Raw genomic sequence first — 27,376 nt, 5'->3', positions numbered from 1 at the left:
TCCACCATCTTCAGCATGGCAAGTTGTCTTTTGGTTGGGCTTTTTTTTTTTTTTTTTTTTTTGTGGGGAGGGGGGGTGTTCTGCTTGCGATCTGTGCCTTGGTACCTAAGGAGGAAGAGGAGGAGGAGGAGGGTGTGTTACTGAATGGGAGCTAAAGCCTCCTCGGGACGGCGCTGAGGTGAAACAGGCTGAACCCGACTGATGTGCCTCCTCTCTCGGCTGGACCCAGTGCCCCAAGCAGCCGATGAGAGACCCCCGGCCGCCCGCCTCGCAGGTAACAAAAGAAATACCAACCCGTGCGTTTGCCGCTGCTGCTGCTGGGGGGGATGAAAGAAGGGAGGAGTGGAGGGGAGCGGCCGTAAGTTGGCATCGGGCTGGGGGGAAAGTTTATTACCATTTTTACAGGGAATTTCATTTAAGGCGGAAGGGGGGAAGCAGGGACGCGGCTGCCATTAGCCGCTGGGTCGCCAGGGATGCACTTGATCCCCGGCACAGGGAGCCAGAGCAGGGGCTGTGCTGCGTTATCACGATTTGTGTTTTACAGCATCTTCCTCGGGTTCAAAACATACCGATTTCCCCGTAAAGCCTTGGCGGGGGGCCGCTTAAGCCAGCCCCAAAGCCCAATAGCAGCGATGCCCCTAGCTACTGGCGAGCTGCTCCGGCAGCCAGCCTGCTCCAGACAGCGTCCGTCAGCACATCCCTCTAGCCAGCCGGGCTCCCAGCAGCTCTGTGGAAACTGGACACACAGGCAAAGCACGCTGCTAACGGGCTCTGCTTCTTCCTGCTGCTAGAGACAGAGGAGCTCACAGCTTCTGCTGCTGCTGCGAAACCTACCTGCGAACACAGTACCCCACACACCCCAGCAGCACCCGCACGCACACACACAGTCCGGGTCCCCTCCGTCCTGCTGGGATCTAGCCCCCCTAAAAGCGAAAGTTGGGAGAAAAAACGGGGGGAATCTCCCGCCCCCCCCCAAAAAAGCACCTCAACTTTTGTGGGGATCAAGCAGTGAAAGAAGGTGAAGGGGCAAAGGGCTGGGGGTACTGGCAGACGAGGATTTCTGGCAGCCGTAACATCTTTCCTAATCTGACAGGTTTTTTTCCAGCTCCCTAAAAATGCAAAATGGGGAGGAAAGGGGGGAGAAAAAGAAAAGCCTCTTCTGGAAAAACGTGTAGAATCCTCCACTTAATCCAAAAGTTAGAGCCCGAAAAATGTCACCCCCCAGAATAAAAAATAAAAAGAGAGCGAGAGAAAGAGAAAGCAGCCCCTCCTCCCCCAAATGAGAGCAAATATTGTACCTAAAAATGGGGGAAAGAGGCAGAAAAAGGGGGGCGAGAGAGGGAGAGATACATGGGATCTGGGGATGTGAGTGTGAGTGTGTGTGTATGTGAGGGAGAGAGAAAGAGGCAGAGAGAGGGAGAGAGAGAGCGCGAGCGAGAGCGAAATATCAAAGATTGTGCAAGATCAGCCTGGAAAGATAATCGATACTCGACCTAAATTTAACACAAACTACTCAATAAAAGTTAAAGAAAAACTTACTTTCCATTTCCCCTCGCAGTTCCTACTGGATCTTCGCCTCTTTTTTTGTTTTGCTTTATTTACTTAAAAGCTGATCACATCCAAGTAAACGAGAGAAGGTTCATTAAAAAAAAATAAAAAAAAAATAATCCTCCAACTTTATTGGGTGGAAATAAAAATTATTGAGCAAGAAGTGGGGGGCATAGAGCAGTCCTTTGGGGTCCGGGAGTTGTTAAAGCATGTGCCGACGCAGTCTCGCTGTTTGGTTGTGAAGGGGTTGGGGAAAAGGAGGAAAGGAAATGAAAATCCGATATGTCTTTATTCTGCTAATTATTATCGTTTTAGCCCTGTTTAAAAAAATGGCTGATTAAGTTGAGTGCGCATGTCTTTGTGTGTCTATTCCCGATATGCACTCTGGGAATGAGCGAGAGAGAGAGAGGGAGAGGAGAGGAGAGCGAGAGAGAGAGGTGTAATTAGTGAGGTGATCAACATTCTCCAGACTGCAAATGACGCGCAGCCCCGGACTTAGAGAAGCTGGAGCTGCCGCGGCTGCTGGGGGCTCGTAGGGGCTGCAGGAACCACACAACCAGCCCGGAGAAGAAGGGGCAGCAGGAAAGGAGCTTATGGACACAAACACAAGTCTGCAAACTTCATTAGTAACACAGACACATACACCCATACACACAAAGTAGATGGCAGGGGAAAATTAAAAAAAAGAGAGAGAGAGAAAGAGAGAAGGTGGGGGGGAGAAGTCTTGCTCTTTTAACTGCTCAGGAATTTAAAAGAAATGGTGCAAATTAATTATTCCACCAGTGAGGGGTTTTTGTTTTTTGTTTTTTGTTTTCTTAAATGGGGATTTAGGAAGAAATATGCCTGGAATGGAATAATGAATGTAGAATGCCCCCGTAAGAAGAAAGATAGTGTGTCTAAGATGGGAAATATCTACTTATATAGATACAGAGAAGCATTTATTTACACACACACTCAGAGTTGTACACACACACACACACACACACACACACACTGTATTTGGTATCCACGATGTAACTGGTTAAGGAAATCAGCAAGATAAAAAGCAATGGCAAAAGAATTATAAAATATCAACAATAAACAGCGTTAACAAAACGAAGTAAAGACTAGTCCAGGGAAAGAATATCCTTGTATACTATAAATGTAGTATAGCACATACCATGAACCACCTTTACGACAAGTATTGATATTTTATTAATATTTTGTCATCTAAGTTATTTTATCAGACATCTTCCTTTCTTGAAAAAAATCTATCATGATGAAAAATAGAGGAAAACGGACAAATATAATTATAAGTGGGAATCTACTACAAATATTGTCTTGTATGGGATTTAAAGAGATTGTTTCTAATTTGAAAACCTAATTATCCTAACCCTAATACTACAGATGTGAATATGAGTGACACTTTCATTAAAAGATAATTAACAAAAACTAGGAATAGACATACTTCAAAATATCCCCTACTGAAGATAAAAAAAAAAAAAGACTATTCAAAGAGTCTCCGAATACACCGCAGGAACACGTGCAGATTTTTAATAATGCTATTCCAGAAATGGGTATGCCAGAAAAGATCACTAAGCAACAGTTAAATACATGGGATATTTACAATACCAAGGACCTTGCACAGGTGAACCATAACCTTAGAGCTGACGTGCCTTTGAAGTTGGTGATACATGTCAAAACCTTGTCTTAGGCCTTAACAGCCAAATACCAACAGAAAGGTTTATCCCAATCCCCACAAAAACTGAAGATATAAATATGCACCTTTCTGGGCCCGAAACCTTTCCATTCTAGGGGAACATTTTGCACATCCTGGAACTAACATTAACAGGAAAATCCCCACCTGATGCTGAATTAGGGCTGCCCTAAAAGAGCAGGCACAGGCCAGTGTCAGGGAAGTAAGTTGCTGAAAGCAGATGTTTAAGGTCATAGCGAAGGTCCTGATAGTTTGGGGGAGAAATTGGTCGGGGGGGGGAGGGGCGAGGGAGGAAGTCACCAGCATGGAAGTACAGTTATCTTTATACCGTTATCCAAAACATCGGGAACTGCCACTATAACGGGGACAGAAACAAAACTACCTAAATCTAGAGAAACCCTACTTCCAACTTCAGGAAAACCTCCGGGACTCGAACTTAAAGAAAAGACAGGGGCACTTTCGCGTTCTCGAGAGGAACTTTATTCCTTTGCAAACCTTACCTCAGGATTACATCAGCTCATCAATTAAAGGAAACCATATATGCAAACGTATGTATATGCATGTAGATCTCGGAAAGCAAAGCTGCCTGTGAATGAGTGTATGAAGGAAACAGCGATCGGTGTTTACAGAGAAAAAACAGAAATGCAAACAAAAGGTGAAAATGAAATCTCTGAAAACCATTTACAGGAATAGATTGACGTGATATGATGGAAAGAGGACTTTTAGGCTTAAATTATAGACGAAACGGGACTCTGAGCTAGAACGATGCATTGTCCATTCAAGTGCATGTCTGAAGGATGGTAAAACATTTCCTAAGACTGGAGACAATTAAATACAGCACGATGAAGAAACACCTGAGAACAATACATCTCTTTCAAATTCAAGTGAAGAAACACGTATACTTAATGTCATAGAAGAATAAGGAAAGGAAGATAATTTAGTTTTGAAGTCCCCTCCCCCCCTTTATTCCTAGTGCTTTTTTTCTGGTGAAACATCAATATCATTAATGTCATTAATGTCAAAACACCAAACGTCAGATCAGTCAAGTCATTCTTTTTTGTTGCAGATTTTTTCCCCCTTTATCTCTTCTTGGAGGGGGCTACAGCTCTTTCTAGTGTTCTTGAGTCACAGCTCAGGGAACAAAGAGGGGGAATGCAGGCAGGAATTGTGAGAGGAGAGTCCACATTTTCAGGCTTTCTTCCGCCACTGTTTACTGTCCTTTCTAACGTTTGATAGCTCCTCTCTCGCTCTCTCTTTTCCTAAAAATAGTAGCTTACGGGAGGGGGGGGGGCGGGAATCACTACGGGATGTTAACAGTTTAGAAGAAACCCGGGGATCGCCACGTAGCTAGGAAAAATCGAAGAAGGTTAATTCCGAAAGGCAGCAGCAGCAGCAGCAGGTTTGTGAGATGTGATAAGAGCGAAGCTCGGCGTTGTCAGGGGGAGGAAGGAAGGCAGGCGAGCAGCAGCTAGAAGGACCCGGGGACTGGCCGGCTGCTGCTGCTGCTGCTGCTTCAAGCGGGCTCCCCAGCTGGTCGGCCCCGGCTGCAAGGCTCCCTCTCTCTCCTCCCTCTCTCTCCCACTCACTCAGCTGATCGCCCCCGAAGGCTCCTGCCTAACCTCTCAGCTCCTCTTCTCTGGTCTCTGCGGACCCCCTCCCCCAAACCGCTCCTCGAGGCACCGTTATACATTTTGGGTTGTTGTAGGGGTTTTTTTAAGCCTCATGTTGAAACCACAAAAGCTCTGCTAGTGACGTTACATTTCAAAGAGGAAAAATCTGTCGCCCTCTTAGTGTTTCCCCCGCCCCCCCCCCCAGCCACAGCCCCCACAGAAACTTATTGGACCGAGTGAGGAGGGTCTGGAGGGGGCCACTGACCATGCTTTATTCCACAAAGAAATGCAAACCCAACAGATACACTTTGACACCAAGTCTCTTTGCCAGGCTCATTTCATTCCCCCAAATCTGTACCGCGGACACACAAGGGCAGGAGGCTATACATAATTACAGCCGCTCCCCTTCTTAACAACCCGACATAATTCCCTAATAAATGGCCCCCAGCCCAAGGGAAAGAGGATGCTTGTCTTTTGACGGCGTTCCCTAAGTCTATAGATGAGCTCAGTTTGAAACGAGGTATTACACGATTTCAATGTTAGAGACCCTTTATCTGAGCAACAGACACTTTCAGATCTCCAGCCCCCACCTCCTTTCCTTGTCTGTTGTCTTTTCTTCTCCCGGGGGCTATTTGACAAAGGCAGTGTGTTAACTAACATTTTTTGTTTAACTCAGCAACTTCTTTTCAAAACACACTTAAGCCTGATAGCAATCTCTCGGACCATTTTGGGGAGATGAAGTTGACACTGAAGCAAAAGCGCATGGCTTATTAATTAATTATTATTATGTTGCAGGTATTATGTACACAAATCTAGTGGTACTTTACAAAACACAAACCAAACACATTCCAGAATGCACCGAAAAAAAAGTTACTAGAAAGTTACAGTTCGGTTCGAAAAAGAAATAGAACAACATGAACATAATGCCTTAAAATTCGTCCCCCCCCCCCCCCCCCACACCGCCCACTTTCCAAATCCTAGAATGGAGAACTACCTTCTGCTACTGAAAGTGCGTCTATAAGCAGTGACCTACAAATAATCATCAGGACAGGCATCTCGATAAGATTTTGTATGCTAAACAGTACAGTTCTTGATTGGCCTTTTGTTGTTGCTGCTGTTGTTATTTTGGCTGCACAAAAACTCTCACCGGGACGTTACTATAAAAGCCACCCAGATCTCAGGCAGTGTCGGCGTTTCCTCCGGAGCCTTAACGGCCCTTTTCCAGCTCCTTTCTTGGAAAGATCGCGGGGATTAAATGCCCTGAACCTGAGCTCCTGGCCTTGGATGGGATTGGAAAGGAAAAGAGAGAGGGAGAGAGACAGGAGAGGGTGAAGGAGCCAGGCGCCCTCTGGGCTTTCAGAGGTCAGCGCTTTGACAGTACGCTGACCTCCCTCCCCTCCCGGCAACCACCCCAGTGTTTATAAACAAAAACAGTCAGGACTAGCCCTAAACAAAAGCAGTTCACCAACTTCACAGACACCTCACTAGCTCTTATGCAAATCAAGGAAAACGACCGCTTACCAACCCCCCCACCCCCTCACGAAAGCCCAAGAGCCTATTTCCAGCAGTGATATATCCAAGGGCGGAAAATATATATTCTATTCTGGAAAAGGAAAAAAAAGAGGGACTTCAAAAATAAAACTATCCCGCTAGAAAGAAATAATAAAAGAAAGAAAAAGCCAATACAACTACCGATCTTATTGTACAGACAAGAAAGCTATGAAATATTTAAACCTAATTCCAACAATCCTCATTGCCAATAAAACAGGAATCTTTGTTGTGTAGACAATATGCTAAACTACCTCTGCGATCAACAGTGATTATAAAGCAACGAGGAAAAGTTATTTTCGCCCAAGGAGCCAAGTTTTCAAAGCAAATGTGTGGATTTTACTGCTAAATAAAAGCCACCACCTCTGTGCTGTCCGAAAAAAAACCCAAAAAAACAAACAAAAAAACCCCCTACACATAAATTAAAAGCACCGTTTAAAGAAAAAATCCTTCCAGCAAGCAAGCAGCACATCTGATCTGACTTACAAAAAAGTATAATTAAAACCATCTTTAATTACAAAAACCAGCAAGCGAAAGCTAAATGAATCAATGCTTTCTCCCAAAAATGTTGTCCGTCAAGGTACAGAAAGGATAGTTCTATAGTCCTGCATTAAAGCGTAACTGAAACTCCAGAGTTCAGGAATTGATTACGCGTTAAGGGGGAAAATGTAAAAGAAAAAAAATGTCTACTGATTCTCAAACTTTTGTTTTAAAATGATGAAGATCAGAAAAGCTTGGAGAAAGAGTTAAAGGAAATATACCTCAAGAGAAAAAAGACCATCTTCTTTTCTTCTTTGTCTATCAGTCTCCAGTTAAAGCATATGGAAAATGTTTTCAAAATGCCTAGATTTGGCACATTGTCATTGCAAAGAGAGGAGCGCAGTGATGCTGTTATAGAAAATGGGAAATAAATTCAGGATTGGGTGCTGCCTCCTTCAATGCGGATTTATCTAAGTTTAATTTAATATTCCGCAATCACTGTATGATCGCATATAATTCACCATGATTTTTAAGGGTCTTCCCTAAATATATTGACGACTGGCACAAATAATTTTAACAGAATAGTTCCTTCTTTTATTTGTGTTTATTCTTCTCATTATAGGCACTTTAAATTGCAATTGTAAATAATAAAAAAATGATGGAATATTAGGTTTTGGGTGAACAAATGTTCAGAGAAAGCATTAGCTTTATTAAAATCCTTCTGAACGTAAAATCAAAAAGCACAAAATGGTTGTTTGTAAAACACTAAACCTTTAATCGATTTATTGGCATTCCGATCGATTAGATAAACGGAAATCTATAGCAAACATAAAAGCATTTAAAATATTTCTCTCTCATTTATAAACAAAACTTTTCTTTTCAGTACAAAAAATGATTATCAAACGACTAACAGGAAATTCTTCAGGTATCAAATTACGATAATAAAATTATTTCCACATGGAAAGGGATAATGACAATGATGATAGTAATTATAATAATGAATAATTCAACAGCCCTTTGACATATATGGAAGAACCTAGTTCAAACACAGCTCTCGAAGGGAGCTACTTTTAGGGGGAAATAAATTTTTAAATGAAATTGAGTTTTAAAACTGAAGCGTTTAGACTGACAGTTTAGGTGCAACTGCTAAAGTTGCGTTAATTTTTCTATATTATCCAAGAGACAGCGTTCACTGCAAACGTTGCCCTTTCAATCAAGTTACCACTTATTAGCAAAAATAAATATGCAAATATACTAGCCACTACTGAAACTGAAGGAACAAATTTGCGGTTGCACTCCAGACTTGCGGGGAACTGGGGGGCGGGGGGGGAGACCTGTATTTTACAATCTAAATGATTTACCTAGTCAATAGTGTACTTTCCAGATTAGCGAAAAATTCTGCAAGCAATAACATATTTGACCATTTATGTGAAATAACACAATTTAGTTAGAGGAGGAAACTGCAATCCGGAGAAACGCAGCAATCAGAGCTGGTGGCATTCTGACTGCGTGAAGAGGAAGTGTCGCTGTAACGGGTATTATGTTTATTTGATAAAGAAAATCAATGAAAGTGGCTGTAAAGTAGTTAGTGAGGCGTGTGTTTGGGACTCGGGCTGAATAGTGACTCCAGCGGGCTGGTCGATGAGCTCTGGAAATCTAACCTAACCCTCAGACTGAGCTCTCTCTTATTCACTGCTTCACCTTCTCTAGTCTTGGGGACTTCGCATTATCTCCTCCCTTCTCTCCCCACTTCCCTCCCTCAGTCCCTCCTTCACTCTCCCCTTCCAGTTTTCCGCTATTTCCTTCATTCTTTTTCTCACCCTCTCCCACCATTCGCTCTCCTCCTCCAGTCCTTACTTTCCTCAATCTCTCCCTTTCTTCTGCCTCACGCTCATTCTCTCTTCCCCTCTCTGCTGTGGCTGTTTCCTTCCTTCTATCCAATAAGTTCTCTTATTTTCCCTCCCCACTTGGATCCTGCCTCCTCCTCCTCCGATTCTCTTAATCTTTTATCAAGTTTCTTCTCGCCTATGTTCTGCCCTCATATTTTCTTCCAGTCTCTTTTCATACCTGTCTTTATCTGCTAAATCGTCGTCTTAGTTTGAACTGGGTCTCCTACAGACTTGTGCTGTATTAACATTTATCCGCACCCATTTCCCCTCTCATACCTACACACCAGAGGAGATGAGTGCCACCAAATGACAATACGCTCTCCTCCCTTTGGGGCTTTTAAACACTGGGTAAATTTCACTGGTGCTTCTGTTCTAGACTTTGAATAGTTTTACTTTCCCCTTTCTCCGCGCTAGCCTCCATATACCTTCTAATTTACAACAGAAGTAGCCCTCCCGCTTCCTTTCCTAGTTTACAATTTCCTTTAGGGTTTGTATATAAGAATATGCGCCCTTGTCCGCCCCTCCCACCACTGTTCCTCCTCAGCTATTTTATTTACTCAGTTCCTAGAGAAGTATTTCTCTGCTTAACAAGTTGCTCTCCCTGTCTTTCAACTCCAGCTTATAAAAAAAAAAAAAAAAGTTGAGCGTGTAACTCTTGTTCTGCGAAGTAACTTGGTTTCCAGCGTATGGTTTGGATTACGTGTCATTATCTATTTTCCCTTATCACGTCCCCATTGCCTTTCCCCTCCTTGTTAATAACGTCTTTCGTGTGGGCAATGTTAAATGTGGCAGATCTCTGAGAAATGCTTCCTTTCCAGCCCTCTGATGGAATTCATTACTCCCCCCACTCTTCCTACTACTGTACATGATCTGCGGATATTCTCCCATCCCTGCCCAGGCCGCTGGCTCTGTGTGCGTTGCCTGCTGTCCTGATGAGCCTCCTGCTCCAGCTGCTGCTGGCTCCAGCTGCTGAAGATGAGGCGGCGGCTGCCTCTTCCCGCTTTAATCCCAATCCTACAGCCATTGGGCAGTTTCGCAGGGACCAAGGAGTCAACACTATGGCAACCTCGGCAAGCCTAGCAAATCACTGGCGAGCCTGTCAGCAGCAGCAGCAGCAGCACACTCAGGGGGGGCGGGGATGGGCGGAGGAGGCAGCTGCAGCGGCCCCTGCGCACAGGTACCGGAGGAAGCAAATGCAGCTGGCGGGGGCCCTGTCTGCTCCTTTCCCCTTCTCCACCACACTCTTGGACTCCCCCATTATCCCCTGCTCCAGCTAGGGGGCAGGGAGGAATAGTTTAGGGGGGCTTTGAAGCCCCAGGTTGGCAGAGAAGTTAGTGTAAAGTATCTAGTGCTGTACTATTCCCTATCCAGGCACAATCAGGTGTGAGGCCTCAACACCAACAACAGAAACAAACCCCAGACCCAGATCCAAGGTTTATGACCACTGTGGTTAATTCTGTGCAGCTTTGCCTCCATCAGAGCAGCAATGCTCCCTCCACCACCAAAAGGGACAGAGAAGGCAGCCCTTGGTGGTGGTGGTGGTGGTTATTTTCTTTTTTGTGTGTGTCTCCAACAGCAGCCTGGTTCTGGGCAGGGGAGCCTGGTTACTAAGGTGCTGGTACAGAGCGACGCAAGTGCTGATTCCTATGGCACATGTGTGCTCCTTGCTCAGTCCTGAATGGGTACCATGTACCTTGTCGGCAGCATGCTACAGGGTTTGCTTTCTGTAAGTACAGTATCTTCCGGAGGGGAGCGGTACTTGAATACAAGACCTTTCAAACTGTGCCAGTATCTTTGAGGTTTGGAGCCTATTCTAGTTTTCAGATACACCATAGTGCAGGTTGAATAGGCCTAGGTTTTTCTGACAGTGCAGAACCTTTTAACATATCTGAGGAAGAAATAAAATTGATTAACTGCACCCAAATTTCACAGAAGCACTTTAGCTGTTCTGTGAATGGCTGCAGCTATGTTTTGTTTGCCCCCTCCCTCACTCCCCCAAACTCCATGTCATTTATGAAGCAAATAGTACGGGCCTAATCCTACAAATTATCACTTGGGTGAGTAGTCACATTGGACTCGATCCAGTTCCTGCTGAAATTAATGGGAACTATTGATTTCAATGGGAATTTTAGATCAAGCCCATGGACTACTTGCAGGCACTGCTAATAGTACAAACTCCTGTAAACTGGCTTCACCCACTCCAGGTATATATGAGGGTACTCAAAACAAAAGATGCTCTCAAATCTTCTCACAGTCTGACACAATTTGGATTTGTTAAAAGTGGATGCTCAGAGTCTAACTGATTGCCATAGGTGGGGTGAGGAAGGAATTTTCCCCCAGATCAGATTGGCAGTGACTTTGGGGTTTTTTCACTTTCCTTTGCAGCATGTGGGTATGGGTCACTTGCCTGGATTAGCTGGGTATATCTCATTTGGTCATTTCCTTGACTTTGTGGAGGGCTACGGGCACTGGTGTGCTTTGGTCCTTCTTATTCTCTCCCTTTGGCACATAATAGTCTAGCCTCCTGTGGGCTGTAATACTTTGATCTAATTTTGCTTGTTGGATTTAGTGTGTGGGTGCTGGGTGGTGTTAGTGGCCTGTGATATACAGGAGATCAGACTAGATGATCTGGTGGTTTCTTCTGGCCTTAAACTCTATGACTCCATATTATAATATATTTTTGAATTGAGCCTGTAATCCATAATTTTCTGCTTTGCTTAAAAGGGCTGGATTCCTAAAAATTCCTCAGGGAGGAATGATAGCTTTTTCTTTAAACATTTCTCAATATACATACAAAAACAAATGGAAATTAATATTTAAGACAGTTTAAAACAAAATATACTCTTTAAAAGAGGCAAACAGTACCATCCAGAAACCTCATTAAGTACAAGCCCATCCTGGAAGTGCGTGTTTTACAGATATTTGCCCAGGAACTTAGATTACTAAATGCTGTCAATATCCCCATCACCCCTGAAATTATTGCTCACCTACAGCCACAGTGACCCCAAATTGTCAGAGAGAAAGAAGCCAGTTGTAAATCCACACGGGGCTAAAACAAGATTGCAATTTATAATAAAGCAGAAATGTTACAAAAGGGAAAATTGGTGCATATTCCCAGGTCCACATCTGAGGGGAACTCAATTTACTGAAATAAAGACCATATAGAGGATTGTTTTAACATTTCCTGTGAGAAAACGCCACCAGATAGGTAGATTACATTTATCTTTGGTATTCATTTTAACCCTCTATGAAAGTCTTGTTGTATGCAGTTTAAAAAAGGAAAACTGTTGAAATGCACCAACATCATGGAAAAAATTAAAAAACATACTTTTTTGTGCAAACTTTAATATATTAAGGTGCACTGAAGCACAATCACTGTAGAAGTATAAATATATGGAGGATTTTTAAAAAAAATGATTCTTGTTTTGGAGTAACACTCCCTCATTTCTCTATAAATATGTATCCTAATTTTTAATGAGTTTTAGCAGTATAATCAACATAATTTAAAGTGGAAATAATGGAATATTATAAAACTGAATTTTAAATTTCTGCTGAAATGTAAGTATGGAATAGTACAGTACTGTGTCTTTTGGGGATTCTATATACAGTGCAAGTACTCTAGATATAGTGTAATGGTAATAGTTTATTTTTAATAAGTATGTACATTCCTTTAGATAAGAGTGTGCACATTATAGTTAGTCATTGGTTTCTTGATATTTTGGTCTTCTCAGTTTGCAGAGAGAACATTATAGTAGGGGACTGTCATTTTAAAATGTGCACAAACTAATTCAAAGTGTGTTTGAAATATGTTCAAAGGCATAAAATAAGTTTAAAAAAATCTAAAATAGACCATTGTTTATAAAAGTGCTCTATTTATAAGAACTTTAATTTAAAAAGCACATATATGGTATATTATTAATATTTCCTCCCAGAACAAACTCATAAATCTAAAATGTTTATAATAGGAATACAGAGTGTGGATCAGATCTTCCTTTCAGTGGATTTTTAGTGTCAGTGGTAATAATGAACACAGGAAACACGCGTTTCACTTTTTTATATACTACATCTCCTTTAAAACGGCGACTTCACAGTGATTACCTGTAGAAAACGAAGTACTTTAGCCACCAGTATAACTGTTGAGCAATAATTTTAGAACATATATAATTAATTTGTTACACTTTCCATCTAAGTTAGAATAAATATCTGTGAACTGATTAACATGAAATTCATCAGTGCAAAGAGGGAATGAAATTAAAAAAAAATGCTAAAAGATATATTGTGGGCAAACAAAATTAACCAGTAAAACATTTGAGGGTGTTTTTTTTTAATAACAGGGTCTGTTTAGAAATTATTAAAAACAACCCCTGTATTCTTTGCAGAGTTAGCCTCTGACAGAGCAAAATGCTATATTTCTACATAAATGCTTGTATTGCCAAGTTGTAATATTTAACATTCCAATTCCACATTTCTTTTGCACATCTAGCATTAGTTCCACTTTTATGCCAGAATTATTGTAACCAATATGTGCATCTACATATACAGTGGATCTCTTTCCTTCTGTCTCACACACATATAGTTTGTGTGTATGTGTGTATATATATCTCACAAAAGCATAATTATTTTTGTTTTAGCGAAAATAATTAAAATTATCGCATTTGTATAAGGTTTAATGCTGAATTTTTAAAATTTGGCATTAGAGTCCCTTTTTCATCTATAACAGGATGGATACTGTGTTTATAGAGTTCATTCTTGACCTTACCTGAGTAAGTACTTTAACTTAAAGTATGAGATGCACCTAGAGGGGTAATACATTGAGTTTAATAGGAAGACAGTTAATAACCTTTTTTCATCCTCATGCACTATCAATCATGGCTGTCACCAGTCTGCTGAATCAAAGCAAAAGTGTTCTTCACAGATGACTGATTAGAAACGCAAAATCACAAGATCCATCTTCATGGTCACTTTTATTATAGTCATTTTTAAACTGACAGCAACCTGCTCAGTTTCAGCAGACTGGGCATCACAAATAGTGTCACTCAGTGCAGCTAAGCATGAGAAGATGTTGGCTGGATTATACTTAAAAATAATTAGGCCCGAAGCCTTTTGTGGAGACAAGAAAAAGGATTTTCTTGGCTCCATCTCCATCTTTTCATTACCAACAGTAGCCCATATTTTTATAGAGGGATAATATTGAAGATATTTTCATTCTTGCACCTGCACTGGACTAATCACTTTTAGGGAATCACATCACAATTGAGTGGACCATGGCTACATTTTTAAATAGACACCTATTCTAATGATGTATGTATTCGGTGTGTTGATGGAACTGTAAAGCTAGACCTTAAAATATATTCCGTTCTTTGTATACTACAATGATGAGCTGTTTCGAGTTCTAGTTTTTTGAGAAATTTTATGAAAGCTAATTAACTTTTTTAATTGATTTGTTTCAATAAAGTTATCTACTGTTCAAATGAACTTAAGAACACTTTGTCTCCTAAGACCATTTGTAAAGTTTATAGATTCCAACAAAGTTTAAATAAAAGTGATCTAGAAATCAGTTATTTTCCCCTAATGGAAAAGTGTCAATAACTAACAATGCAACCTATGCCCCATCTACTATTTTTTAAAAGTGTACAGGAAGATCTAGCATCAGTATTCAAATAATATTAGATTATGGAAGTTTTTGGTAGAAGCATTGAACTGTTGAGTTTTAGCTGTCTACACAATGGCTAAAAGTGTTTTAAGCTTTGTACATACTAAGTTGGATTATGTACATTATTGTTGAATCAAATTGGTGTTTTTCCTGTATGAGGACTGTTTCCTGAATATAAACAAAACCTCTTTCTTCTCCTCCACAATGCTTAAAATCTGTATAAAATATAAAAGTCGGATTTGGAATTCTGATTCAGGCACACTGAAGTATGAATGAGGAGATATCCAAGAAAATTCTTTAAATCGGGTGGGAAGGTAAATAAGCTTTCATCTAGAGTCCTGAATACCGGTCTGTATTATTGATAGCTTTTTTCCTTCTAAAATATTAAATTCCATTTTCAACTATGAACATAAAGTAGTATATTAAACAACATGGGTATCTTTTCAGAAGTTCATGTAATTGATGCATCTGGTTAGTCCCTTACCACTAACTCCCAAAAACAGTCTTAGTACTAAGTCCATATTTGTGGGGCCATGAGTCCACTAATATGGCCCATAAGATTTTAATCAGAATTGTTATATGTAAAACTTTCCTTTAAAACACACTTACTAACTATGAATTACTTTAGTGGCAAGAGGATTGGGCCCTTTAAGTAGAACCACCTGCAGTGAGTTAGAGGAATTGTGCAGTGCAGGTTGCTGTGTTTCTCTCATATGAAAGGGCAACGCTGCTCATTTTCACTTATAACAACTTATTCTCCCTCTTTCACAAATAGTTTACAGACACAAACATAGTTCATATGTATTTTTTAAACTGCTTAACTTGAATTGGCACAAAAAACAGTGTTTTCTTGATAATTATGTTGACATATTCATACTGGGTTTATTATATCAAGAGAATAATTACTATATCTTTACTAGTTTTATCTTACTTAATGCACTATATGAACATCTATGGAGACAACATAAGGAAAGCAGGCAACCATTTTGGTAGTTTTATACCTAATTTGGATTCAGATGCTTTATAAATAGTGTTTTTTTCTCAGTTAATACTTATCTTAAGGAAATAATTAGCATGTAATAATATAGCCTTGTAGAGATTTTCCATATTAGCTGGAGAAGTTTTAACATGCTTTTCTATTTTCTGATAAAAAATTGATATGGTAACACTGACTGACATCTGTCTAAAAATCATAGAGGATACATATGCCTGAGATAAAATTTATAAAGCATTAATCAAAAATTAATCAAGTAGAGATGCTAACAATGTTCTACTGATAAATAACATAAATAATGACATCTTAATGTAAGGGCTTGGGGAAAAGCCTCATTATTTAATCACTTATTTTTGCTATTAAAAGTGTATAACATTAGATTCTCAATAAAAAAACAATACATTAAACTTGATTATTAATTATTCACATGCACCTTTGCATGTAATAAAAAGTTCCTTGGTTAAAGAAACACTACATCTGAGTTTAGTAATATATGCATTAAAGAAACAAAACAAAACTGCATTTGGGCTAAAAGAAGCTTCAAAGGATTTCTTTCTCCTTAAATATTACAAGTCTACTTTTTGGGGGATTTCCAAGCCCCATTACTGTTATTTATTTTTAAACAGAACCAAAAAGTTGATCAGTACAGATTAATTACAACACATCATAAGTACATGTCATCTTCAATGATGACCGTAGACAGGATAAGCAACAATGCACAATTTTGTTTTTGTTTTTCCTGTCATAATGAAAACAGACACAGATAATATTGGTAAAATTTATTTTTAATTATTACAGAAACAGCTACACTAATCTCATTTTATAAATGTTTAGGTTGCACACAGTGTCCTAATAAATGTGATATACCTTCTTAAAAGATACTTTGTGCCTCATCATCTGCTCATTTACTGTATTATTGAAGCAAACATAATTTTCAGAGTTAATTTTAAAAGTTTAGGGTTTTCAAAAATCAGACTTCACATTACATGTATTTCCAAGTACAGTTCTATCCAGCTATCTTTGTAAGATATGACTGAGTTAACTACAAGGGTACCTTTCCCAGTTCATATTATCTTTTCACAGGAAAAGTTACAGTAGAAATATTATTGTACAATTAAGAACTTAAGGCACAAACATTTTCTTCTAAGATGTAAAACACATTCACTAATAAATCAAGTGAGAAAATTTACAGCTTTATTAGTCATTACTAATTAATGTGAACAGAATAATACTTAGCATACATAGATACATACACATAGACAGTAGCTGAAGGACATCATACTTTTTAAATAGACCAAACAGTATTTGATAGATTTCTGTTTCCACTTGCATTTGTACTAAACATATTTAGACCCATGGAAAATAGCCCTCAATCTCTTTAACAACAAACACACAGCACCAGACATAAATACTAGGAATTCCCATACCACACCTGCCTTTTTGCTGCCTGAATATGCAGTTATTTCTGTCCTCACTGCATATATTTTTCCTTTGGTATCTAAATTGTTCTCTGTAGAATCTTAGTGGGGGGAAAAGGCTCTTCTGTGAGCGTCCTATTACGATAAATGTGTGTGTGTGTGAAGATGTATTGGGAAGGCTAGACTGGTCATCTTTCAGCATGTCTCTTCTACCTGGGGTTCAGAACCTTAGTTTCCACTCAGTGATCTTTAAAGGAAAAAGAGCAAGAAGCAAAGGTCGCACAAAATGCACCTTCTATATTCAAATAGTCAAAATCTGGAGTAAAGCCTTTTGCCAAGAATTGATTATTTTCCCAGAGGTTAGCTAGTTACATAATTTAAATTGTTCTACCTATAAGAATATCCGAAAGAAGTGTATCATTAAATCCAGATGATGGTTTATCCAGATTTAAAAAGCATTCTTTATTTTTTTTACTTTTATATTTTATAACCTATCCATATTGTGCTCAGCGTTTACTTTTTGTTCTTCATACTCCCAAACTTCTTTCTTCCCCTCTTGAAAATATCTTATCTATGATTTTTGATATGCGATCTACATTAGTTTTTCCTCTCTAACATGTTACATATCACTGAAAGATGTAACCTATATATTTCTTCTCTTTTCTTGCTAAATAGGGTCAAAATAAAGGCTTATACTTCAAAACTAAGAGCATAGCATCATTTCTGCGATGCCTATAGATGTACATGTAAATTATAGTCTGAGCAGCACAAGCTGGAATTCTTTTAATGGAAATTGTACTATTGAAGAGTTATCACGTTGCTTCACTATCACAGTGAAGAACACATAAGTGCACTTGTGTTTCTATATCTCTCCCTCCCCCAATATTTGGATATCTTAGCATTAGGTAATATAGCCTAGTAAGTTAAAAAAGAAGGACCAGTCCGATACATATAGAATTTTATAGCATTGCTATGGAATACAAAAGGGAGAACATTATTTTCCCCAAACATTTCCTCATCCTGATTATAAGAGAACAGATTAGATGTTACACTAATTTTTTTATATGTGATCTTTCTTTGAGTGTTTTCAAAGTTAACTATATTTAGGACCTATTTTCATCTCCATAAAGCAGTAGGTTTTGCCTCTTTGTAAAATATTCCCCCATAGAGCATCTTAGTTTAATTCACTTTTAGCTAAAGAAACACCCAGGTTCAATCTGGAGACCTCCTTCCAACATAATTTAGCTAGACCTTTTCTTAGTAAAGGTTTTCTGGTTTTCATTTTCACTTCATATTCTCAAATAAAAGATCCTTTGTTGTCTACCATTTGATTGGACTTAATGAAAAACACTCCATTTTAACTTAACAGTATTTCCCTTTGAATTTATTATATTTAAGGACACTGTCAAAAATCAAGCATTTAATCTCAGGTTTTTATACTTAAAATTATATTACTATCATATGGCTCAATGAGGTGATGTAAAAAGTATATTGAAGAGATTTCAAAAAGAAAAGAAAAGTGAAAAACTAGCCTCATTTTAATATGAAACTAAATACTATAGCTAATGTGAAGATTGGGTATGGTAGTTGACTTTAAAGACTAACATGTGACAGGGTGCCAACAGCTGAATTGTGCAGTATTGACTAAATGAGGTTCACTGATTTGTATTGAGGCTAATATCTTCTTTAAACAATTCCGTGTAAATTGTGCGTATAAAGTCATTGGAAGCTATTTCTCAGGACAGCTTCGCTGGCTAGCTACCTGCTGGAGTGAGGAAGATAATCAATAGAAAGAAATAGAGCTGAGCATGAGACTAGGAAGCTTCAGAGCAGTTAGTGCTGATAAAAGTAGATGATGTCAATATTTGGGAATAACACAACTCTAGGATAACAGACAAAAGAGAAGTGCATATGTTGTAGAGTGTTCAAACAGGGGCAGAATTAATGCATAAGTGGCAGATGTTGCCCCAGGCTGCAAAAGACATTATTTATTCCAGGTATTGTTAAATTCCTACTGAAACACCAGTGCATAGTATAGTATATTAAAAATTACATCTCTAGCACTGAGAGCCTGAATGCTTCTTTTCATGAATAGACTTTCTAAGGTATAAAGGAGCTGATATATTTTATTGATACAAAGTATTTACCAGCTATATCCTTGAACTAATAAAAAAGAAGAAGATACTCCATCAGAAAATATTTCAGAATTGATACTCTGTCTTCAGTTTTCTTTAATTAAGCTAATATTTATAACAATAACCGAGACAAAATGGCAAATAATTTGGGAGAAATCAATTCTTAACTCAAAGTTGTAAACATCCTTGAGTTCCAATGCCATCCCATCCTTCCCTTTTTGCACGTAAAGATTATGAAAATAAAAAAAATCCCTGATACTCATTCAGAATTATATTATAGTGAATGCTTTTAGCTGTAGTATCCTTATTGGTAGTGAAGTAATGGTATATTTTTGCTAATTTAATAGTGGAAATCAGTTTTCCTATTGCTGTCAGGTGATGAATTTTTGTTCTTCAGTGCTGATCTTTCTGTTGATGTATTATGACATAGTCTGTCAACATGAACAGATATGTGAAAGGGAGATTGGGTGACTGAGACATATAACCTGAATATGGCTCCTCTTGAATTTTAAGCATATTGTGGTTGGATACCTCAAGTAAGAATGTACTTTTTTAAAGCATGCTATTATTTTGATGTAATTTAAGAAAAAGCAAAACAGGTGGACTATGACAAGGTTCTAAAAGCAGAATGAATGAGCTAACTCTAAAACATATGCATGAGAGCTTATAAAGCTTTCCCATCCAAGTTAATAGCCCTTTAAAACCAGCATTTGCAAAGTGCAAAAGTTTTTTGTGTAAAGAGAAAACCAATTCAGGCTTATCTGATTATTAAATATAGGTATTGTTTTCAAAAAATTAAACAATTCCACAACCTTTGCATGATTTTGTTGTCACAGATGTTTTTATTGTTTGGTATTAGATATCTGGATTACATCAAGTAGGTGATTACTATGTCGGCTAAAAAGGTCAAGTTCCATACTTTTTATTTCAAACCACCATAAAGAAACCTTTTTATAATGACACACGTGTTCATACTGTATATCTACACAGACTCACTTTAAATTGTGTTTTCCTATCTGACATAGGGCTCAAGAAAAATAATTCAATATTTTGATCATTAATATTTTTCCAATATTAATATGTAAAGTAAATATACACACATTCAAAATGACCAACTTTCTATGGTAAACCTAATATTAAAATACAGGATTAAATCACCAAACAATGCAACTAATTGTGCTTAAAACATTATTTGAATTATGTGTTATAAAACCTTTATAAAGTTTGCCAGATAAATATCAGTTTTTCAGGTTACTGTTCTTTTCATCTTAAATTACAGGAAAATATAAGATCCTCATTTATTACTCAACTCTAAAGGATGCCTTCATTTCAAATAAAGCATTCATTTCGATTTGGGGACACAGTAAAAAAAATCTTTTAAGATCTATACTTCAACTAATTTGTTAATCTTGTGCCACTTTTAGCATTTGTCACACATATAGACCAGGAAATTGGCTCCATCTCATTCTAGCTCTGTCTTGAATTAAAAACCTTTACTGCAAAGAAGAGCATGATGTGGGGAAAGAATAAATTTAGTTCTTTCTTTAGTAATGCACATATATTTCCATACATTTCACATCCTAAGGGAGCCTATGAACGCATTCAATAAATACAAAACTATAATATATAATTCGAGGAAAAGAGATATTTTTATATTCTAAAGTCCATATATGACCTTAGTTTTAAAAGATTAAAAATAAACGTCACAATGGTTTTTATGCTTTTATCAAAAATAGGATATATCGAAATGTTAGGAAAAAAACAGAACACTGCATTTTAGGACTTCCAATTTTTCTAATGGTACTAGATGGTTTAAACAATATAAATTAAACACTGTCACTTGAAAATTAAGAAAACTATAGTTGTGTCTTGTCCAACTAGTCCTATCTTAAATATCCTAAAAACAAAACCATATAGATAAGTATTTATGTGGAAGGATTGCCTAGCTTCACCTTTATATATTAAGGTCAACGAAAAGAGCACTTTATGGATAAAGGGCAATAATGAAGAGGTAGCCTTTAAACATGATTAGTTGGTATATATTAAAGATCTGTTAAAATGAAATATATACTGCAGGTGAAGGAAATTACTGACTACTACTAGGATGATAGACTTGCTGTATGTTTATTTCACTATACCTTTAAAATATTTGTGAATTTGACTGCATTGTGAGAAGACAGTGCAATGTGGTAGATTTATGAGGGTCTGACGGAAACAGGGCTAGGATAGATTATGGCATACTTGTTTAGAAAAACTGTGAACTGAAGGTTCCTGATTTACACTGACATATATCTAGATGAAACTATAGTTTGCAAATTGCCTAGAGGAGCCATCTTTTATTAAGTGTTTGATAGGTACAGAAATGTACATATCTATTCTAAAATGTAGTAGGAATACTGATGTTATATTTGCAAATGTGATCTTAACATTTTTAGATTTTCTTAAATCTTTATAGTCACCTCATCCAATCTTATTCGTAATGCTTGTGTCCAGTGAACAAACCCCATGGTTAAAGAAGCTTGTTGCATTATTTTGAGTTCTTGGGATAGCAGTATGCTGAAATATTATCTGTAGTACAGCATCATGAGCAATCTAACCATGATTCAGGCTCTTTTCACCATTTTCAACCGCCTGACATCTTACATCGTACATTATTCTACATTGTTACAGTTTAGGAAAATGAAAGGAGGACTTATAGTTCTCAGATTTTATGGTTACTCATCTAAACACTTTCAATCTGGATACTGTATGGTGGTGTTATTAAATATTTTGTAAAAATTAGGCATGCAGTAAGAGATGAGGCATGCAGTAATACCACGTGCTCACAGGTTTCCTGCAAGGCATGATGCTGAAAACTTGCAAACCTTTGTAACCAAGAAAAGGCCAACTCCTGCTCATCTTGCTCATGTGAGTAGCCCAACTAACTTCAGTTGGATTACTTGTCTAAGAGGGGCAGAGCCTGCTGTGCTTTGTCACTTTTGGAACATTAACTTTCTTTTTCTGTAACAATTGCTTATTTAATCTTATTTTGCATTGTTATTATCCTAGCTAACTGCACAGTATGAACCATTGTCAATAAAATTCTACTTTCGTAATTCACATTTTATAAGTAATTATGATTGGTATTTATTGATTTCTCAGGGACAAAATTACCAAGAATAGATGACACCATGTATTTTACTTTCAGTACTTTCAACACATTATTTTCAAGTCAGGTGTATGCAGTACGCAAATATTAAGTGATGCTTTACATGGAGATCTATCTGTCAGGCGGACAGAGTTTTGTCCAGGGAGCAAGTTTTGTCCAAGTAATTATCATATATATATATATATATATAATGGAAAACATCTTTTCTGAATATTCTGAAAATACTGTGGCAATGTGAGTTAAATGTATGCCTTTTGCAAGATCTCATCCAGTCCTTTAATACCAACTGCCATTTAGTGATATTTGTTACTTCAAAGCAATGGCAAAGGCGAAGTCAATTAATGGTGAGCTGACAACTGTGTTACATCATCATCATTGTGTGCCCACAGTATTTATAATTTTATAAAGGGCCTTCCATGCTTCCTTATTTATAACTTATGAAGATCTTCTATTTCTACACTAGTGGTTAGAAACAGATACCAAACCACGTCATGGCAAGTAACAAGCATAGTTCTTTCTTACATTGTAAATTCTTCAATGCAAGGCAGGGAACAGTTTCTTCCTGGATGTTTGGACAATGCCTAGCACACTATGGTATGTACTGGAATACAAATACATAATTAGCACTTGTCAGTTATAAGCAGCACTTATTAGCTGAACAATTAACCTCAGTCATTCACCTTTTCCTAGTTAAATCATATAGTCTTTGAGAATAGCTGCCATCTGCACTTGCATAAAAATATGCTTAACCATGTACATGGTTCTTATGCCAGTTTTGATTTGGAATAAAGTTACTGATTTCAAAAGTGTTATCTCTGTACATGAGAGAATAATCAGGAGACTTCATCTCACCTACTCAGATATAAATTAGGAGTAACTCCACTGAAGTAAATGTAAAATTGGTGAAAGTGAGAGAAGAATCAAGTCTTTTGTCTCTGCACTTTAGAAGTGAAAATGTCATACTGTATGTAAGTAAAGAAACAACACATGAAAGTAATTGTGTTGCTTACCAATACGTATGTAGACTATTAGACTACTGATATAAAAAATTTGCACCTACACACTACACTAGTCAGGAAAATGAAGGAACATAAGGAGAATTAATGCCCAAATAAGAGATGTTTGTATCTCTTTTGGATATGCCTCTAAGCATTCACTTAAGACAATATAGTGGTGTTATCTGTTACCTCCTCGTAACTACCAGAGGCAGGTGGTGTTACTTTTTTTCTTTTTCTAAGATCTGGTAAGAGTCTTCTATTCATTTCTGATGGCAATTGGGGACCAATCAGAGTGTTTATACATGTTATTTGTTAGATCAGATATGCTGACAATAGGTTAATATAGTTGTTTTTTCCATTAGCCTTCATATAAAACTTTTTTTCACTGAGGAAAAATATGGATGACCTGAACTGTGATTTGACTCCAGAGAAATACGAAGATGGCACCTGTATGAGGCATTATTTTTAGAAAGAGGGGGTGGGACACTCTTTCTCCCTTGACTACCTAAATGACACATCAATATCATTTCTTTTACTTTTGCTGTGACTTTTGTGACTTGTTCCTTGGTGTGTGACTGCAATGAGCATTTTTTGTTGACAGACATGAATAAGGAGCGGACAGCGGTCAAAAGAAAAGTGTCCATGCCTAAATAGGCAGGAGTATGCAAGATAACTTAGCAAAAAAATGTGGATACAGTTGATACACCTGATTTTCCCCAGTTTTGTGTAGTCATTTAGACCTGTGCAAAGTGGGTGTAAATCACAATGTGTCTTTTATGGGTAGTTGGGTGTGGGAAACAAAAAAGGGAGAAAAGAATTTGAAGTACTTAGGAAGTTTTCATACTTTGGAAGGTTTCCTATATATTCAGTCTAGGATTAATAGCTATTATGATTATAAATCATAGGATGCATAGGCACAGGTTGGCCAATAAAGTTATCTACGGAATATAAGTACTCTTGTTTCACAACAGTTTAACATCATTGCTTAACACCCTTCACCTTTTTCAGTTAAGGATTTTATTAGGAACACTTAAAGAATGAACACTTCACTGCATTTTCTGTTCTTCTGAATAATGAACAGAGAAAAGACCCTGGTTTGATTCTGATCACATAAGATTTTAACTTCATTAACCCTTGATTTTCTCTAAATGTAAATTAGATTAAATCAGACTCCCATGATTTCTTTCTATACAAACTGTAAATTATCTCTGGGATTTTAACATTTTTCATTTTGCTTTTTAAAGATAAAATAATGTAATATTTTTGTGCAATGGCACTACATTTCAAGTTATACAGGCCCCAATTCATCCAGGTACTTAAATATGTACACAAGTAGTTTGAGACAACATACATGCTTCAAGTTAGATATATGCTTGCTGAATCAGGACCATAGAAGACATGGGAATATCTCTGGGGCTCATTTTCTGGTGGGGATCATTGATGTGTTCCTCAGGTTATAAAGGTAGGGTGGACTGTATTTCAAAAATGATGGGTGAACTATTGAACAGCATTGATATCACCCTGAAGGATACTTTTGCTTGTTCCCTTAGTCAGATTACAGTATACTATAGTGGTTTTCGTAGTAATGGGAAAAAATGTGAAGCAAACTGGGGGAAAGTAGTACCAAGATGAAGTAAAAGAAAACCTTATTTCAGACTGAAGATTATGTAAAGGGTTATTTTAATAAATACTGGATTTTAAAATAAAATGTATGTCATGGTATTAGTTGTACTAGAATTGGCTTTCCTTTTATGGGGCATGGCTAGGAAAATAATTAATACGTAAGCTTGTATAGCATGGTAGTGAATAGAGCAGAAACTATACAACCTTGTTAACCTGTGTGTTTAGGCTGATTGATGCATTTTACTCATAATTAAAGAAGATGGTGGTGGTGTGGTGATGAGATATAAGTGCTTCCATTGTGTTTTCTCAATAATATTCCTATCGCTTGTTGGTCTACAGAGCTAGAGATTAGTTTTGATCATGTAACTCAGATCTTCAATGCATCAGTGCAGTATAGCACATTACCACCAGGTTAGTAGAACACCCCATGAAAATGCATTTTAAATGGTGACTTGAGAAATGCATCCTCGTCTATAAATATTAATCTGTAATCTTGGCCATTGTTAATTAAAATCTATGGTTGTGTAACATAAAATATTATTAATTATTCTGTTTAAGTGTTCTATTCTGATTTTTAATTTTTATTTATTTACTTATTTGTACTTATGCATACATTTTCTTTTTTCTAGGTATCTTCTTTCCTAGGTATCCAGGATTGGCTTATTAATTGTGAATTATTCAGTAGAAGATCCTTCTAAAATATCCAGTAATTTATTTACTGGAATATAGCAGGCTGTGTACTTGAAGGCCTCTTTTGCCTCTTTAATCCCATGAAGAAACATTGCAACTCTTACTGCCAACTAAATGCTTTGCACAGTACTCAACAAAACAGAAGCACCTCTAGCATTAGACAGAAACCAGTTGGCTGTCTACAACTGGGAGATACCTTTCTTAACAGAAGTTACTCATGATTCTGCTCTTGGCTACTGGCATTTCTATTGTCCCAAAACATCTACTTCCACATCTTCTGCCGTGAAGCTTTGAATAAACCATACTCTTCATCTTCACGTGACTTACGTGTCTAAATGGCATAACCTACCAGTGCAGAAGGTCATATAATGCTACCTATTAAACCATCAAACACTTCACATGCTTTGAAAAGAAAACAGACATGGGTTTTGGAAAAAGATCTTATACTGCATCATCATTGTTGTATCCTACCAAAGGAAGGCAGAGAACAGCATGTTCTTTCCATTGGGCACAATAAATGACTGCTTAAAGGGATCGACAAAGACTTCATGACCACTTTCTGATCCACTTTAAAATTATTATAAGCTGGCGGGGAAGTTTATCTACTAATCATCTAGAATTTGAGAGTCTCTTTTCCTATTTAAAGAAAACTATCATGGTACTGTATGGGAAACTAATCGTCACAGTTTTTATGGGACTTTAAGCACAGTTCAGAATTTTTCAATACTCTTTTTGGTACTAACTCAAGAAAGTGGTTGAGTATGTGCTTAATTGTACACATGTGCTTAACTTTAAGTCCTTTCCTGAATAGTGATGTTTTTCTGAATGTGGGCCTTGAATATGCAGCAACAGTTAGCACCTGTTCCCAGAAATGTGTTGTCATCAGCAATAATGTTGGTACATGAATAAAGACCTCTTGTGTACCAAGATGTACAGATCTTGATGTTAATGGGGGGAAATAGTGATTATTTTCCATTAACAATGGAAGCAGTAAGGATTCAAGATCATCTAGTAGAAATGAACAGCAGCAGTATGGAAAGGAATTTATTTTAGTTTCAAGAGGGACAAGCAAATAGGATCAACACAAAATAAAATCTACAAGAAACTGCTTGATATTTTTCTTTTAAAAAATGGAAACAAAACAATATTAGTGTTTGATATTGGAGAAAATCCTACTTTTGGGGGGTGGGAGTAGGATGTTGTATGGCATAATGGTTAGGAAAGCACTGAGGCAAAAAAAACAACAACATGGGGATCTATTCCCAACTGCCACTAACTCTGCAAACTTGTGCATGTCATTTAATCTCTCTTTGTTAGTTGCCCTATCTGTAAAGAGATAATAATACCCACTTCTGTCAAGTATTCTGAGATTTTTAGATAAATAGGACTATGTAAGTGCAAAGCATTTTTAAAGTATTGTTTTCCTAATACAATGATAAAAGTGGTTCATAGTGTACTTAAAAAGATTGCCCATTAGGCTTAATGCTCCTGAGATAAGAGACAGCTTGGGCTATACACCATGCAAGTATCAGTTTCTTAATTTAAAGGTGTGTGTTTGTGTGGGTGGGCAGCTTTAACTTGGCTGCTACTTTTAATGTTTAATGCCCCAATTCTGCCATCAAATGTGAAATATGCATATTGATGAAAAATGATGGAAGTGAGATGCTGTGAGCTGAAATGTTTATTTCAGGATCTGCAGTATTCTGCCATCTTCTCAAAATATGCTTAGGTTTAGCTCTGCATCTGTTAAACATTTCAGCTGTTAGAACTTCACAAAAGGCCCTTTTATGCCTTCAAACTCAAGCTGGTTGCATGCTAGCATCTGAAGATCCCTTAACTTAAGACAATTTCAGGAGGCTTATCATACCATCTAATGCAAAGAAGCAAACATATCAAAGAGTTGTAGTGAAAGGGTGTGGCCCAGTTCTATCACCACAGTCATGAGA

The 27,376-nt window shown here is 37.7% G+C and overlaps 1 protein-coding gene and 1 long non-coding RNA gene across 5 annotated transcripts in view; one reads left to right on the top strand and one right to left on the bottom strand.

The window, feature by feature from the left end:
- ZFHX4 (zinc finger homeobox 4) overlaps positions 1–7,239 on the bottom strand; it is a 181,630-nt gene extending 174,391 nt beyond the window's left edge. Inside the window, exon 1 of one of the 4 annotated variants that reach the window (XM_065585786.1) lies at positions 7,164–7,239. The gene's annotated coding sequence lies outside the window, so the exon portion shown is untranslated. Of the gene's footprint in view, positions 1–1,539; positions 1,941–7,163 lie in introns of those variants that run through there. The other 3 variants (XM_065585781.1, XM_065585788.1, XM_065585787.1) reach the window with 3 other exon arrangements.
- LOC122172634 (uncharacterized) lies at positions 41–26,537 on the top strand. Its single transcript, XR_006173127.2, has 2 exons — positions 41–274; positions 25,370–26,537. It is a non-coding gene; the product is annotated as an uncharacterized LOC122172634 (long non-coding RNA).
- The last annotated feature ends 839 nt before the right edge of the window (positions 26,538–27,376 follow it).

The sequence above is a fragment of the Chrysemys picta genome, chromosome 2 (assembly GCF_011386835.1).
Source record: "Chrysemys picta bellii isolate R12L10 chromosome 2, ASM1138683v2, whole genome shotgun sequence".
In the NCBI taxonomy this organism is placed as follows: Eukaryota; Metazoa; Chordata; order Testudines; family Emydidae; genus Chrysemys; species Chrysemys picta.
The sequence above is the reverse complement of the archived record's forward strand: the minus strand, read 5'-3'. Positions and strand labels throughout refer to the sequence as shown.